The sequence below is a fragment of the Calidris pugnax genome, unplaced genomic scaffold (genome assembly GCF_001431845.1).
Source record: "Calidris pugnax isolate Ruff unplaced genomic scaffold, ASM143184v1 scaffold407, whole genome shotgun sequence".
In the NCBI taxonomy this organism is placed as follows: Eukaryota; Metazoa; Chordata; class Aves; order Charadriiformes; family Scolopacidae; genus Calidris; species Calidris pugnax.
In genome coordinates this window covers 1201684-1217673 of record NW_015091179.1, presented here as the reverse complement: position 1 = coordinate 1217673, position 15990 = coordinate 1201684, and the positions used below count along the sequence as shown (strand labels likewise).

At 50.0% G+C, this 15990-nt stretch overlaps 1 long non-coding RNA gene across 1 annotated transcript in view; it reads right to left on the bottom strand.

The window, feature by feature from the left end:
• Positions 1 to 15990, bottom strand: part of LOC106898256 — a 29403-nt gene that overhangs the window by 10662 nt on the left and 2751 nt on the right. The window contains exons 3-5 of the long non-coding RNA XR_001413903.1: positions 10905 to 12153; positions 6995 to 7179; positions 5619 to 5830 (exon numbers count right to left, since the gene is read on the bottom strand). This is a non-coding gene — a long non-coding RNA (uncharacterized LOC106898256). The remainder of the gene's footprint in view (positions 1 to 5618; positions 5831 to 6994; positions 7180 to 10904; positions 12154 to 15990) is intronic.

Below are 15990 nucleotides of genomic sequence, written 5' to 3'. Positions count from 1 at the left end.
AGAGATCTCTTACCTAAAAGAGTGCAAAGGATCAATACCAAAGGCCTTCATCCAGCACAGGCCCTTCATCTCTTCCTTTAATTTTAGGCCTCAACTCAAAATTTTAGACCAGAGATGTGGCAATTAGAGGCTAATCAAGGTCTGGTCACGGTGTCTGCACAGGACATGGCTCCTGCACAGGCAGGCGAGCAAGCACCAGTGCAAATGTTTGCTGGAAGGACCTCATTTTCCATAATTTAGTCCAATTTTGCTTTCAAGGGCTGGCCTAATCATGATTGCTGGAGGCCAGATGGTGCAATTCATTGGGTGCCAGAACCTGATGCTCTCACACGTGCTGGTTTTACACCTGTATTATTCACTGGCCTCACCAGAGCCAGCCCTGACTTCTCCTGGCTGGGTGGACAGAGTGGAGAATCAGGCGTTTCCATTATTTAGCCCTTGGACACGGCCACATCCAGCCTGAAAAACAGCCCTGTCACATGCCCTTTGCGCGGCTGGGGAGAGCCTCAATTACACAGCAGTGGCCATGCATGGGCCACCAGCCCTGCTGTTTACAGGAAGCACCAGCACAGAGCATGGAATTAGAAAGACCGCAAGGAAGTGAGGGATTATTTGCTGGCGATTAAAGGACACAGAAAAACCACAGGACAAATCAGTGGGGCCTAAGCAATGGTAGCTGCTATTTCAGTCTTCCAGCTGCTGGCATTCATACCGGCCATGCTATGACCGGAGAATTTGGGAGGAATTCAGCAGGATGAATGGTTGCTCTGCTTTTGGACCAGTAAAACACACCAAAGAATAGGCCTTAAACCTGCTGGAAGGACAGGAGGGATCTCTGGGTCCAGTCCTTCTCTTCTTCAACCATTCCTGCGAGCCTTGCTTCTCCCCATGTGTGATTCCTGCTTTTGGACTGCATCTCCAGGCCAAGCAGCTCTGGCCAGACCTCCCTGCTGGCAAAGCCACTGGGATGTGCTGATGGGTTAGCCCAGATTAGTCAAGATAAAGCATCTCCTCAAACCTGAAAAGCAGGGTGAGCATTGAGGTCTGATATCTCAAGACCTTCAAGACAGATGCAGTGCCAGTAAAAGCTGGTGTTTCTTGGAATATCCATGGAAAGTGGGGATGAAGGTTAATCCTGATCTTCCAATCCAGTCTAGGCCACCCCCTCTCAAGACCATTTCTTCTGCAGGCTTTTGCCTTTATTTTAAGCATCCACAATCTCCTTTCCCTATCGAAAGTTCAAACCCATCAGCACGGTCTCCAGTGGGAGGTGATGCAGGCAGAGCTTGGAGCCAAGCAGAGACACCTTACAAGTGACAGGACACCCTTGGTTTAAGTACCCCTGTCTGACTGCCCATGAGCCCACCTCATTTTTGGATTTCAGTGGTTGCTCACGAGCTCTGAAATTTGGGCTGTAACTGGATCAGGCCTCATATCAGTGTGTGCCAACCTCTACCTGCAGCTACACAACTGCTGCTCCTGTGGCTCTCCAGGATGGCCACGTACTAGCCTGCACTTTCCCAGAAAACCCCACAAGATTTTCCAAATGCTTGGATCTACTTTTTCTAGCATTTTGCTCCTGGCAGGTTGCAGTGCTGCCATCCTTAACCCACAGCCACACTGGAGATTTTGCCCTCACCAGTCTCCTGTCACTGGCAGGGAGTTTTGGGGTAGCAGGTAGCACCCAAACTCCTCCACCAAGCCCTTTCACAGGGAGTCAGGCAACTCGTTTGCTGCCTCTCTTTTGAAAGACATAGATGTCACTTTGTTCTCTCCCTCTCCTGACCTCTGCTGCATTTCAATGCCACGCAACATCGGGCCACAAAGCCACGTGCCAAGTAACAGCATCCCCCGTCCATCCCCACCATTGATGCAGGTTGAGGTCCCACCACCACCTCCACCAAAACAGCATCTCCAGCCCTTTGCGCTCAGCGCGGGGTGGTGATTCAGCCCTGACTCAACGGGAAGGTGGCCATGGACTGAAACCCCAGCCCTGTTCCCTGCACGGTCCGCGGTTAACATGATCCTGCTGGAAATTACAGAGCTCCAGCAAAGGCCAGAGGGAGGCTCCCCTTGGCAAGGAGGAGCCCACAAGAGGCTCCCACTGACATTCCTTCCTTCTCCCTCGCTCTGCATCCGTGCGGTGGAGCGAACAGGAACGGCACATTGCCTTCATGTTTGACCCAGAGCGGTGCTTGGCTGCTGGTGCCGTACCACAGGCTCCGTCTGGAGACCAAACAGTAGCTCAGAGGGTTTGTCTTTTTTTGTTTTGTTTTTTGTTTGTTTTGTTCTCCCTACAAATAGAGAGAAAGGATGAATGAGCTTATTTTACAGCCTCAGAGGAATACCCAGCCATTGTTAGCTTGACACATGCTGCAAAAAGTGATGGCTGAGAAAATAAAAGCTTATTATTTCCTGAATGGGTTGGCTGAAAAAAAACCCCACCCCACCCCAAAACCCCTTCCATGGGCCACAGCAGCATTTCCATCAGCTACGTGTCTGATCCACAACCCAGTGATTTCCAGAGCAGGACCTGCCCTGCTGCACGTAACAAAAGGAAAGTGAAGATCCAGGTTTATACCATTTTTGAGGATTCTGAAGCACACCGTGCACCCAGCCCACCTGCCCGTTGCAGGTGCCACCCAGCACCATGTCCCCATCCTGGGCTTGCAGCTGGAGGAGGGGAGGCAATATTATCCTCCTGCAGACACTAATGTAGAAACTCTCCAGAATATCTCCTTCTCTCAATTCTCTGCATCTAGAAAATGTTTTTACAAGGTCTAAAATTCCTCAGTTCCAGCTGAGGCTCAGACACCTGTGATGCCTTATCATTTCAGAGATGATGAGACACTGAACGTGACAACCTCTGCTTCACAGAACCAGCATTGCCAATAAACAGGTTCAGTGGCACTCCTCCCCTTGGAGAGGAGGACTAAGAGCCAGGGCACGCAGAGAAAATAGCCATTCCACAGCTGCTCAATTAATTAACTCAATTAATTTTGACCAGGCCCTCTTGAGTTATTTCACTGCAGCCATCTCTGCTGGGAGAGCTGGGCGCCGTCGCCTGCTGCAGCCTTGTCTCAAGCAATAACCTGGCTCCAGAGCTGTATTTCCCTTCACTCATCGTACAACTTGCTTCTGACACCAATTCACATAATTGTCCCTATTATTGAAGTGGTAAAATCAACCTTAGGAGCTCAAAGTCCTTGAATGGAGATTCAGAGTTCAAAGTCTGCAGCTGTCTTGTGTGGTTCAGTGACATATGAAGGGAAGGAAAAAAAAATCCCATTAATAGAATAAGTCCTCAATAATTTCACCCAAACAAACTTCCCACCCAAACCAGTGCTTTTCAAAAGACTGATTTAAAAAAAAGGCAGGAAATGCTAGTGAATATACTCCTTTCCTGTCGCAGCTGCAATTCCGCTGTCAAACACATCTGACTTCGGAGACTGGCTTGGATTTATACGGCTGCATGCTATTTTTCCTGCTTTATTCAGTGTTCAAAATGGCTGCAAAAAGGAGCTAAACCAGAAGGCTGGTGATGCAGTCCTGGATGCTGAGCCATCGATTCCCTCTGTCCTCTAGCCCTGCGTCCACAGGGGTCCTGGGAGCAGCGATGGGCAGGACAGAGGTGGCTGAGATTGTGTCTGGGACCCTTTCCTTCCTGCTGTTAACGTGTGCATCCGCGGGTGCGTTAATTTAAAGAATAAACAGTGACTTTTTTTTTTTTTTAGGTCTATAAAATCAGGAGACCAGCTCCTTTACTAATACCAGCAGAGAGCAAAATGGGGCCCAGGCAACGTTATCAGCTGTGGTTCCAACCACTGGTCTGTCGGAGAAGGGATGCACCACAGAGGGGATGAGACCTCATCTTTTATTAAAGGCAGCTGCATACCCATTCACAGCTGCAGAGTGTCCTTAATAGCAAAACCACCGACTAACCTCTTCCAGGGGTTAATGCTTGAACAAATTACAGTGAGGAACAAAAAAAAAAGGGATTTTGCTTTAACTTGGAAATATTTTTTTTTTAATTTTTTTTCTTTTTCGGACCTATTAAATGGCCAAAGCTTTTAGCTGTGCTCTGCAGTCTGGCGAGAGCCTCCCCATGCTGGTGCAGCCGCCGGGTGTGCTTCACCATCCGGCTGCTTGGGGAGGGGGCGAGAGGAGGAGAGAGGTGGTGCAGGGGGGGACGTATCCACGAAATACCCGGTATTTCATGGATTCCCCTGCACTGAGCGGGGAGAGGCAGGCTGCCACGGGAGCCTCATTATGTAGAGGCACAGGCAGGGGACTGGCTTGGTGACAGCAAGTCTGCTCAGTCGCAGATCAAATGGCTTAATAGGAACTGGATCCAACTGGTCCAGCCTTGCGGGTTTTGATTTAAACTGCAGTTATAAGGTGTGATTAGAGGCGGGGGACACTGTGCCAAGAGCTCAGATGTGAAGCAAAAAACATATATTAAAAAAAAATCCTTCCCCTAAACCTATACATATTTTTCTGTCGTTAACTGTTTGCCTGCCACTGCCAGACACCCGAGGAAATGCTGGGCCATCCGAGGACACCTTCAGTACCGCTGCTTAAATGCGAGGGCTGTAAGAGCTCTGTCAGCACCGCAGAGGAATTTGGCCACTGAAGTACTAACATTTATGGGGTTGGTATTAATAATAACCACAGCAGAGCTTCGTAGGGACCGACAGTCTTTCCTTCCCCTGCACCCGAGAGCAGAGGAAGTAGATGGCTTCCCTGAAGCCCCTGCAATGGCCAGCGATGGCTGGAGCAGGGGCTGTGCTTTGACTGCCTTCTCTTTGGGTTACTCCTATACGGTGGAGAAGGAGGCAGTGCTTTTCTGGAAACGGTTAAACAAGGTCCCTTTTTCCTATCTCCACCTAGTTGCCCAAAACTCAATAGTTAATTTGGCCAATAGAGACCTTTGGAGATATTAACACAGTTCAAACCTTCAGCCCATATGGATAAAATCGCAATTCAATAAAATTGCTGGTTCTTTATCTTCATGTGGCATCATCACGCAGTTAATTTCAAGCTTTCCAGTAAGCTGTAATATATCTTTTAACCTAAGAGCTCTTTTGCATGACACTGAAATAGGTCCCAGTCTATATACATCTGCTGCCAAGACAAATGTATGGTTCAGCAGCAGTAAAGAGGATATAAAAGACTCCCACGTTACAAATGTAGGAGGAGAGGATATTTTAGCATGGCAGTGGTTACACTTTTGGCAGCTTTGCTATAATAAACTTTGTTTTCAGAGCCTTAAAATATTCCCTGTGCAGTGAAGACTGACATATTTGCTTTCAGCAGAGCTGTCTCAGGGGCCAGGGCTGATGAACGGAGCTCAGGAATATGGGGGAACACAAAGAAGACGGAGTTAATATCACTCTATATTTAAACAGGGGATTTCCTCACAAAATGCAAATATTTATTACAAATGCCACCAGGTCCTGGTAGGACTATTTCCATGAATGCAGATGGGCACTCAGGAGGTACCTTCACACAGTGTGCCGAACCCCAGGGCTGTTTCAGGAGCTGGGGCCAAGGGAAAGAAGCTGAGAGAGCTGGCCAAGGGCAAAAAATATGAGGGAAAAGGGATGTAAGACACCAACCTTGTGTAGGAAAAGGCTCTGGAGGCCTCCACTATCATCTGATAGAGATCTCAAGTCATCTGCCAGGATGCCACTGCTGGGTGCCCATCTGGACCTGAGATGTTACTGCCTTGAAGGGCATGGACCCCCACGTACAGCTGGCAGGTGGACATTAGCTTCCATGTCTCCCAAGTCAGCCTGGACTCAAACAATCCACTCAGGCACTGAGTTACCTAAGGAGAAAATTTGCAAGGGCAGCTCATACCTTAGTGCACTCTGGGATGGCAAGAGTGGCTGTGAGACTTTTGGTCCAGGAAATTTTTTGAGCAGAAAAGGGGAGTTTGACTCATGCAGCTGATGGTAAAAGGAGGCAGCAGTGACAGCACCACAACTCAAGAGTTGTTGCCTTCTCCTGCCAGCTCTCTGCCTCCCCATCAGGAAAGGCAAGGTTGTCCTACAGGTCCCCAGATGCTGTCACTGTGATTCTGAGGGCAATGTGCTCTGTGAACGACCACTGTTTCACTTCGCTCTGGGAACACAGCCCAGCAAGGAAGGACACAAGGAAGATTGCTTTGAAACTTTGGGATGGAATTCCAGACCCTTAGAGCCTTGGCTTAACAAGAGGCAGAGCAGAGAGGAGCAGGGGAGAGGTGGCTTCCTACTACCTCCTGGTCCCTGTACCCCCCAATGACATTTCCCAAGGTCCAACCTGCAGCAGGAAAGGGGTGAAGTTTTTGTCTGATTCGGATCAGTTTGAACCATCAGTTTCTTGCAGAAGGGGTACCTAAGAGTTTAGATGGGGCAGGTGTGAATAACAAAGCAAGCGTGAAGCCATGCTCTGCACAAGAAAATAGTGGGAAATGGGCAAATATTGACCTAGCCCAGGGCATGGGCTTAGTATCAAATCCAAGAGGAGCTTCAGTAAGCGGATCCAACAGGACTTCTCTGTGTCAGGTGCAGTCCAGACAGCTAGAGATTTCTGTGGGTATGGAGGGCCAAGCTTAATAATGGAGCAAATAACTGAACAATGCCGTTTTGTGATGTTTTATGTACATATACAACCCCAGAAATTCAACCTTGCCAGTTACATTTTCTAAACCAGCAAGAAAAAAAGACTTCTCATCATCAAGCCTCCTTAGAAAAGCTCACTGCTACTTGTGCTGAACTTGGATGGGGTCTTGGCATGGAGGATTTTGAAAGCATGTGATGGCATTATAGTTTCATGCTAATCTGTCTTTATTGTGTGCTATTAATAATAAATAAAAATACCAGCTTCCTAATCCACAGGTTACTAACTGTGGGAAAACGGTGTTTGTCAGGGCCTTAGCAAGTGCTTAAGTGTCACACTTTTGTATTTATTTACCAGCAAGTGAATGTATAAACACGTTGTTACTAACCTGAGTATCTGGATTGCAAAACCCACGCAGGGCAGGACAAAACCCTCACGTCTTCAGGAGAAACCCTGCACCACACATAGCTGCAGTTGTAGGGCTGCGCAAGCGGTGACCCGACCCCTCCTGTGCATGGGCAACTGAGGGGGCTTTTGGCAGTGCCTCACCTGTGGCAGGTTTTTTGGGGATTCCTAAGGAGTTAAAGAGAAAAAAAATCAGTTATTTTGATAGTAGATCAAGTATCAAAGGAATAAAAATAACCAGGTACTTTTGCAAGCTGCAGGCTGAGCCCTCTAACACAGAGCCAGGTGTATATTCCTGCCTGGGGTGAAACTCCCCCCGGTTCAAAGAGGCAGCACGACAGCACTGGGGCTCTGATCTCCACAGATGTGCGAGGCCCAGGAGAAGGTCTTGATCGCAAACCTCAGAGAAATGTTTTCATCTTATTTCCCCTCTCCAACCAGCAAGGTGAGGCAGTTCTAAGGGGAAATCCCACACAGAACAAGAAATGCTTTCCTCCTCTTATCTTTGCAGCACAGGACATGGAAACAAATGACCTCTCAGATGCAAGCCATGAACAAGACAGTGAGTGTCTTCCACCAAGTCCTCCTGCAGAGACGCTCCTGTCCTCTCTGCACACACAGCAATGGGGTCCTGCACCCTTGGAGGGAGGATGTGTTAGCCAACATTTTGTCAACCAGTGAATAAAGACAAACTAGTCCTAGAAATAAACCTAACCCCTGTCTCTGCTCCACTGAACAAACTTTCCTTTGAATACCTCTCACAGCGAGAAGATGCCTGGGCTCAGCCTCTGCTGATCCTTCTGTCCCAGCATACGGCGGGGCACCAGCCACCCACTCCTAATTAAGTTGATGGGTAACTCAGCAGTACAAATCACCTCAAGTTACCTTGGCCCCGGAGCACAGCGGATCCTTCCACAATGAAACAGCACGGCAGGAATTATCCCAATCCATAATTGCTCCAAGCAGACAATAAACCAGCTCATGCTGGTGGAAGTAGCCACTCGGAGGTAATAACCCAGTGAGTAACAATAATGGCAGCAGATACTTGATAAAAAGCAGGGAACAAAAGAGAAAGCTTTCTCCATTATACAAAGAACGGATGTTTTCTGTTTGCTTCCTTTGGTTCAGAAATGCATTTAGCTATTTGGAGAGCGATGGAGCACAGCTCACCCGCACGCACAGCTAAAGCGTGTTTTGGGCTGGGGGAGGAAAGGATCGTTTCCACCAGTGAGATCATGGGCAGGAAAATTAGTTTTCTCCTTTTAATCTTTTTTTGATTTCTACCCAGCCACCGTTCAGGCATTGTATTTTTCTTCAAGAGAAATGTCTGTATGTTGGGGAAAAAAAACCCCAAACCTTCTCTGGGGTGGTTAAAAAACAGGGCACTGAAATACAGATGTGCTTGTTCCCCCCATATATACCCTCTGAGTGCCCAAAACTGGGCAATGGGAGGGATGAGACATGCTCATCTGAGGAAAATCCCTAAAACCAGGAGCTTGCATGTGCCTCCTGTTTCTGGTCCTGCACGTGGCTTGAGATCCCTCACTGCCCAAGCCCCTCACCCTGTAACTGCTGGCCCACAGCTCTGCTCCCCTGGCCCAAGCCCAGAGGGGGGCTATCACCCACCTGTCCCTGCTGAATCGGTCTCTGAGAGCAGGATGCCGGGCACCAAAATGTAAAAGATGGAATAGCAAAACCCGGGGGGGGGGATCTGCATGGGGTTTAGAGACCCAGGTGACCAGGTGGGCACAATGCGACCACCCTCCAGCCACGCTGAGGTTTGCTCTGCAGAATAAATAAGCCTGAAGACAGCCATCTGCAGTGAGGAGCTTACCAGGGGAAGGCTCTGCAGGACTGCAGAGGCTAAGCACTGCTCATTAAAGTGCCGGGGAAATGTGAATGAAGCAGATGAATGGATGAAGAAATGAATGAAGGAGGGAAGAGGAAGTGAATGAATATTACATTGACTTGGTGCCTTTCATCCTGGGATGGCGAAGCTGTGCAGCGCAGCTGATGGGCAGGAACCACGTCGGTACTCCCTGGAGAAACCCCCGGTCAAAACAAATCAGATTATTTCCTGTTGACAGAGCCCTTCAGGGGGAGGTGAAGGGGGAGATGTGGCATATGGATTCCTATTACTCAAAGCACGAGGCTTTCCGCAAACAAAATCCCCCCGATTCCCCCTTAATCAATGTGACAGATCATTACTTTTTGAGTTGCTCTTGTTCTTGCTATTCCAGACACTGCCTGATTTCCATGGCAACGACATCCCAGCCATCCCAGGCCTTTTCCTAACCTCTGTCATCTGCTGTCGAGTCACAACAGTGCATAACTGGGAGAGATAAGCAGCTGGGTCACGAAGGTGCCTTTTGGCACTGGGGGAGCTGAAGACCCCCCCTTTTCACCTCTCTGCAGCCCAACCCTGCGACCCCTGGGAATGTCTTGCAGCCAAGCATGTAAGCCACGGGGCTTGCAGGCAGCAGTGGGGGAGCACGCAGAAATGAAAAATAATTTTCTGGAGGTTTTATTGTGCTCTTCTGGAGTACAAGCAGCTGAACCCACCAGCCAGCCTGACTGCGACCAGGTTTCAGGGTGGTTTACGTGGAAGTGATGGGAGGGAGCAAGTGAGACGCTGCTGCTCACTTGGTGATGCAGAACAGGGTCGGGACCAAACCCAGGTGCTTTGGGGAGGAAAAGGAATCCAGCTTCACTTCTGGTTTGGAAGAGAAAGCGTGCTCTATTCTCTTCTACCTTCTGAAGGAAAAACTGGCCTGGGGTGTGATCCTGATCCTCAAGTGCTGCAGTTTTGCGTGCAACTTGGTGTGACTGCTGCAAGCAGCACACACAGACTCAAAGGAGCATCCAGCCCCGCTCAAAACAGTGCCTCTGGTCACCCCTCAGTGCCAGTTTGATCCCTCTTGTCTGTATGATCTCGGGGTGTCCCTGCAACATCACCCAGCTGCTCCTCTGGCAGCCGGCTGCTCATGGCCCCAACGCTGCCGAGCACGGCTGTATGAGCCATTTTGCAAGAGTGTAGCAGGATATTCAAGGCCGGACACAAAGCTCGAGGACCATCTGTGGGCTTCAAGTAGGTTTTGGAGCTGATCTCAAGAGCACAAAGCCTGCCCTGCACGGGGGTCCGGGTAACATAGACACTACCCTGCTGAATGAACCGGTGCCGCAAGCCTTGCTCACATAGTAACCGCCTCCGCTGCTGGCAGGAGCTGGAAGCAAATTGTTTGTTTTTTCCTTTTTCACTTATCTTGCTCCCTCTGGCAAGCAGCTTCCCTTCCGAAAGGCCAGGGAGGATTTGGGGTTACTGAGTGCCACTGCCGAGCCAGAGCATCTCCCACCCTGCTGCTGGGAAGGGGCTGCGGTACAGCACGCAGGGACAGACGGGCATCTTTGTCCCTTCTTCAATCCAATCACCCTTTTGGTTCACAGGTTTCACCCCGACCCAACAGGGTTTCTTCCTGCCAGAGGTTTGCAGCCCTGCCTCCGCAACAGCCTGCGTTTTTCATAAGCCGCGTTGAATTTCATGGCAACCCTGCAGAGTTATTGCCCTATAACAAACACAATTACTGCACTAGATTAAGCCACACCGCTTATCGCATCCAAATATTAACGAGCACCAAATGTAGGGCACCGGGCCTGCTTCCCCATCTGCCCACAGGGAGTTTGGCCACTGGGTTTGGCAGTTGCAGGACTGGACCCACACAAGGGGATCCATTTGCAGACTGGGCCAGCAGCTTCCTTGAGCAAGGTTGGCTGCTCAAAAACTCTGTGCTGGAGTTTTTACAGTTGCTTGAATAAAAAACATTTATTTAGCTGCCCTTCACACCAGGACAAAAGAGGTACTTGGTTGTGCCATAACATGAGCTGAATTGCTTTACCTGACTGTTAATGCTCTGGGCTTGGTTCTTGGTTGAATTTGGGACCAGTTCCTTGGCCCTGCTCTGTGAAGCAGCTGGCTGGGCTTGGAGGTAGCATCCGTGCTCACACCACAGTGACTTCCCGGAGTACTTCAAGACAAACTGCTCCATGGAATACACCAGCCAGGCAGCCAGAGCCAGGACATCTTTGGTGCTCGTGGGTCTGAGAGGGGACATACCCTGAGGAAGAGAAGGGAGTGAATTTCTGTAATGTTGTCAGCCACCCTGCAGGAGCCACTCCTGCTGATGCAGGGCTTAGCACTGAACCCAAATATATTCAGACAACTTCATCAAAAACAGAGGTTTTAAATAAATAATGTGGTAAAACCTAGATCTCTGTTCTAATTAAAACAGGGTAAAGAGCTGTAACCCCTGGGGTTTATAGGAGTTATAGGAGTATAGCCCCTGTAGAGAGCTAGGAGTATAGTCCAGGCCAGAGGTTAACCCCTTTGCCAGATCTGCAAAGGGATGGGTGACCCTGGTGACATCCAGCCCACAGAGCTTTTGGGAAGAGGGATGGCTTTTTGGGCGACCCTCCGGGGCTGCGCAGGCAGGACCAGAGCTGAGCTGCTCCTTTTCAGCTTAACACCCCCCGAGCAGCTCAGGCAGAGCCAGCCCAGGCTGTGGGGAGCTGGAGCCCTGCTCCCTCCACCCACACGGACACCGTCTGGGAGAGAGGAAGAGGGAAAAAAATAAAATAAACCCAACAGAAGACAAATTGAGACTTACCTCGGTGTTTTCGCCTGCCACCCCCGTCGTTCCCCTTCAGCCTAATCATTCTCTTCCTCTTCAATCAAGGCCAATTTGCAAGAGGAGCAGCTCCCAGCGTCTGAGTGCAAAAGCCTTTAATTACTGTCATCTGGGAGGCTGTGCCAGGCTCCCCTCCGGTGCCTTTTCATATTTTTCGGAAGACAGTGCTCCAGGACCTGACGCCCCCAACATGCCATTTGTCAGGCTTTATTTTAAAGAAGCACTCACTGCCTATTAGGAGGCTGGAGAGAAAGTTCCTGGCAGTCCATCTGTGCTGCTGCTGCTGCATCGACATGGCGATTGCATCCGGGCAGCGAGCTGATTTTGGCTGCCTCGCCTGGGTACCAGCCTGGCAGCAGTCTCCTGTGTGTGGCAGCTCACAGACCCCACGAACTGCCTGGCTCACTCTCTTCACTGTCTCTCCTCCTGTTTCTCCACTGGGCTCGCATCAGGCATTAAACTGGGGATGGAGGTGAGAGTATAAATGGGGTCAGAAAGGGACAAGACAAACTCAGGGAGACCAGGCTGACTGTTAACTGAAGTGCCCCCACTCCCTCACAAGTCCCCAAGCCTGTATCCCCGGGAGCACACTCCCCATGGGGATGCATGCTCCTTATGTACAGCATGGATTTTGGTGTCAGTCAGGGGTTTGTATTTTAACCTGCATGAGAAAAGATGAAAGCAGAACCTACATAAACCAATTTGGCACATCCAGCAAGCAGGAATGGGAAACCACCCTGCTGCTGCCTGCCCTGCCACGCTGCAGGCAGGATGCAGGGCTGGATGGCCCACTGGGGTGAGCCAGTATGAGTTGCCTTAAACACAGCCTGAGTTGCCTTAAATACAGCCTTGAGCTGACACCTGGGACTCTGCCAACCCAGCGAGCTCGCAGCTTGGGCTCAGCATACACTGAGATACACCGGAAAGGATGCCAGAAGGTTTCCAGATGTCCCGGGCCAGCACCCACGCGATGCGCTCTATGAATTACACCCACCAGAGCCATCCTTCTAATATTACATCTTTGGAGCATCACCTGTGGCAGAGAAGAGCTGCAGAGGAGGATTTCTGGGAGACTCTGCCAGTGGGTGGCACTGCAAAACCAGCAGTATGGAAGAAGCAGCAGAGCAAGGACTTCAGGGTAGAATGTACACAAGCACAGAGACAGACACAGACACACACTGCACATCTCTGGCTGGACAGCCTGAGGCATCGGATATGGATACAAGCATCGTGGGGATGCTCCAGCCTGGCTGGTGGGAGGAGGAAAGCTGCTGAGGTGGGAGAGGGATGGGCAGAGCAGGAGGTTAGGAGGCATCAGCAAGGGGCTTGAGGTGCTGGAGTGGTGCAGGCCAGAGGTGGCATACCCTCCATGGGTGCTGTGGGGTCAGCCCAGCAAGCAGGAGTGCCAACTGGCTGCTGAGGTCAGGATCAATCCACATCCACACGGGACAGAGCCTATTCATATAGACGTGATTAACCTTCTCAAAGGCAGGAGCAGCTCACTGGTTCCCCTGCTATCCTACTGTAATGTTTTCTCCACGGCTAAAAATAATGTAATATGTCACCCCAAAATATAAGGTCTCACCTCTGGGAACTAGACGGGCTCCTGCCCCCCACCCTCTAACCAGGTAAAGAACATGGGTATAAGAGCTTTTTAGCCATCTTGCCTGTAGGCACAAGACCCCTGGGAGCACCACAGCCACCAAAGATGTGCCACCAGCTAGCATGACCTAGTCCATGGGGGACTGGGAGCCTGGAGGGAAAGTGTGCTGCCCTGCACTTACGCCACCTCCTAGCCAAGTGGGAATGAGGGATCCTGGGGCAGCTGGGTAAACCTGCTGAGTGGTAAAGCTGGAGGCTGGCCTGGTCTGAGGGTCCACATTCAGGTCCTGCTCCAGTTCCAAAGTGGCCACGCTCCTGTGCCACACACCCCTCCTGGCACAGATTTCACCTCCCTTTGCACCACATCCACACTTGATGGTCTATCTCCAGCATTTCAGCGTTGCCTTGACCTGTTAATTCCCAGAAGGTGTCCAATCAGATTTCATATCCCATCCAGCTAAAAGCTCTCTGACCTGTCCAAGGCAGCAAATGCTCAGTTATTCTTCCTTTCACTAACAGACAATGAACAAAGAAGCATCTTCTTCCTCTCTCCCCACAATGTCCCAACAGCAGCTGGGAACCACAAAGCATTAGATGAACAGGCTTATGTATCCCCGATCTGACTCTAAGACCATGAGGCTTCATGCCGGGGGCCAGACACCTTCAAAAAGAAAGCCAGAGGGGTGGGGAGAGTGAGTTATGAAGCAAGAACCACCTCCCTTGGGCTGTGCAAAGGGAATTTGGCTCTGAAGGGCTGTAATATCTGCCTGGAGGACGGCAGCACCATCTGACAGCCTGTGCCTCCTGAGGAACAGCCACTGTTTCCCTACATGGCATCCACGCAGCCATCTCTGCTAACAGGTCTTTCTCCAGCAGGAGCAAAGGCTTCACCCAGAGTTCGCAGACTAGCCCGAGACACAGGAGTTCAACCTCAAAAGGAATTTGCTCCCATATCAAAGGGTTTAAAGATGTGGCATCAGGGCTTCCTCCTGCATGTTCCTTCCTCAGGGAACACGCTGACTGCCACGGCGGGGGTGGGTGCAAAATCCCATCTCCTGCCTGCCCACCCTCACGCTTACAGAAGTGCCGTGGTACAACCCACTCCAGGCCGGGGAAGAGCTTCGATCCGGCCCTTCTGCTGCAAACGGATCTGATTCGCTCCTGGCGCTGAGCACTCTGTAATTACAGTACATCCCACTTAATCGGGACATGCTTAATTGGGAAATCCACTTACCAGGATGTCACCTAGGGAACCGATTTAAGCTTGATAACACTTAAGAGCAATGCCTGCTGCTTTATAGGGAAGGTAATTCTCCTGCAGGGAGATGCCTTCAGGTGGCTGAATCACGCGCGTTCTTCCACCAGCACCCAATGCTGCTGGCTGCTTGTTCCTGCAACAGATTTCAGCCTTCCCCTTAAGTAGGTTACAGCCAGGAAATGCACCAACTGCTACTGCCAGCTCCAGGCTGTCCTCTGCACCAGCCTAACAGGTTGCCAATGCCACAGAGGCCAGCTCACGGTGTGTGGGCCCCCTTGGACCCACACACCCAACACGTCTGACCCCCTTCCCCGTTTGAAGATGGCTTTCCTCCCATGGCTGGGACCTTTTTTGAAAAGGATGACACGGTTAGGTTTGGCCAAGCTGTTCTTTGCAGCAGAAGAGGGGCCAAAGTGACTCAGCCATCACCTGAATCAGGGCAGAGCAAGAGCTTTGGAGACAACCAGCATCCCTTACCATTAACCCCAACACTTGTCTTCCTCCTCTTCTCTCCAACAATCAAACACATCAAATGCCCAAATAAAGAGAGGAAGGGGATATGGGAACAGCCCTTAAAGACTAATGTTGAGTCAAGCATTTGGAGTGTCCATGTTTTTAGCCTGGTTTCCTACGGGAAGGGGGCTTATGTGACCACACTGAGTATTTGTGTGTGCACATACGTGTCTCATAGATATTGCTGTTAACTGCTGAAACTCCTGAGCACCTTCAATCAAACTAGGCAGAGAAACAGCTTTTCCAAAGACAACAAATTCCCACACATTTTGTAGTAATAAGAGCCAGACAGAGGAGAAAAACCTTATGAATACCCAACCCCTCAGTAGCTCTCAGGGACTTGGGACTGCATTTTTGCAAGCCAAACCCTCCATGAACCACATTTCCTTGTTTGTAGAGGTATGCTAATTGCTCCAGGACCATTATTCCTCCAAGCTTTTGGCATTCCCTTGCTATCCCTGTCCTTTTTAATTGGACTACTTTTTTTTTTTTTTCCCCAACTGGGTGAAAGCATGCTGCTCCTCTTCCAAAGGCGAGCCCTTGGATAGAGGCTGCCTTTGCTACCGAAACATCTGTACCATATGGCAACAACACAACTTTTCAAGATGCTGTGCTGGTGGTTTTGTTCTCACCAACCACGAGGAGCTGAGGGGAGTCAAGCCAAAATCTTTGGATGCATAATAGTGATTGCCTTTCAGACACTAGAAAATGCAATGGCTTGGCATCAAATGAGGGATTTTTATGGCTGCACATGTTCTGTGCTTCTCTGAACAAGCCAACTTCCAGATTAGCTACATTGGCTTTTTAAAGTGCTATAAAATATGCAAAGGCACTTGCAATGTATAGTGATTTCTGGAAAAACAGGAGGTAAGTGCTGAAATGTCTCCTGATTTATCCTTTTGCTTCTCCTAGCCCATGCTGGGA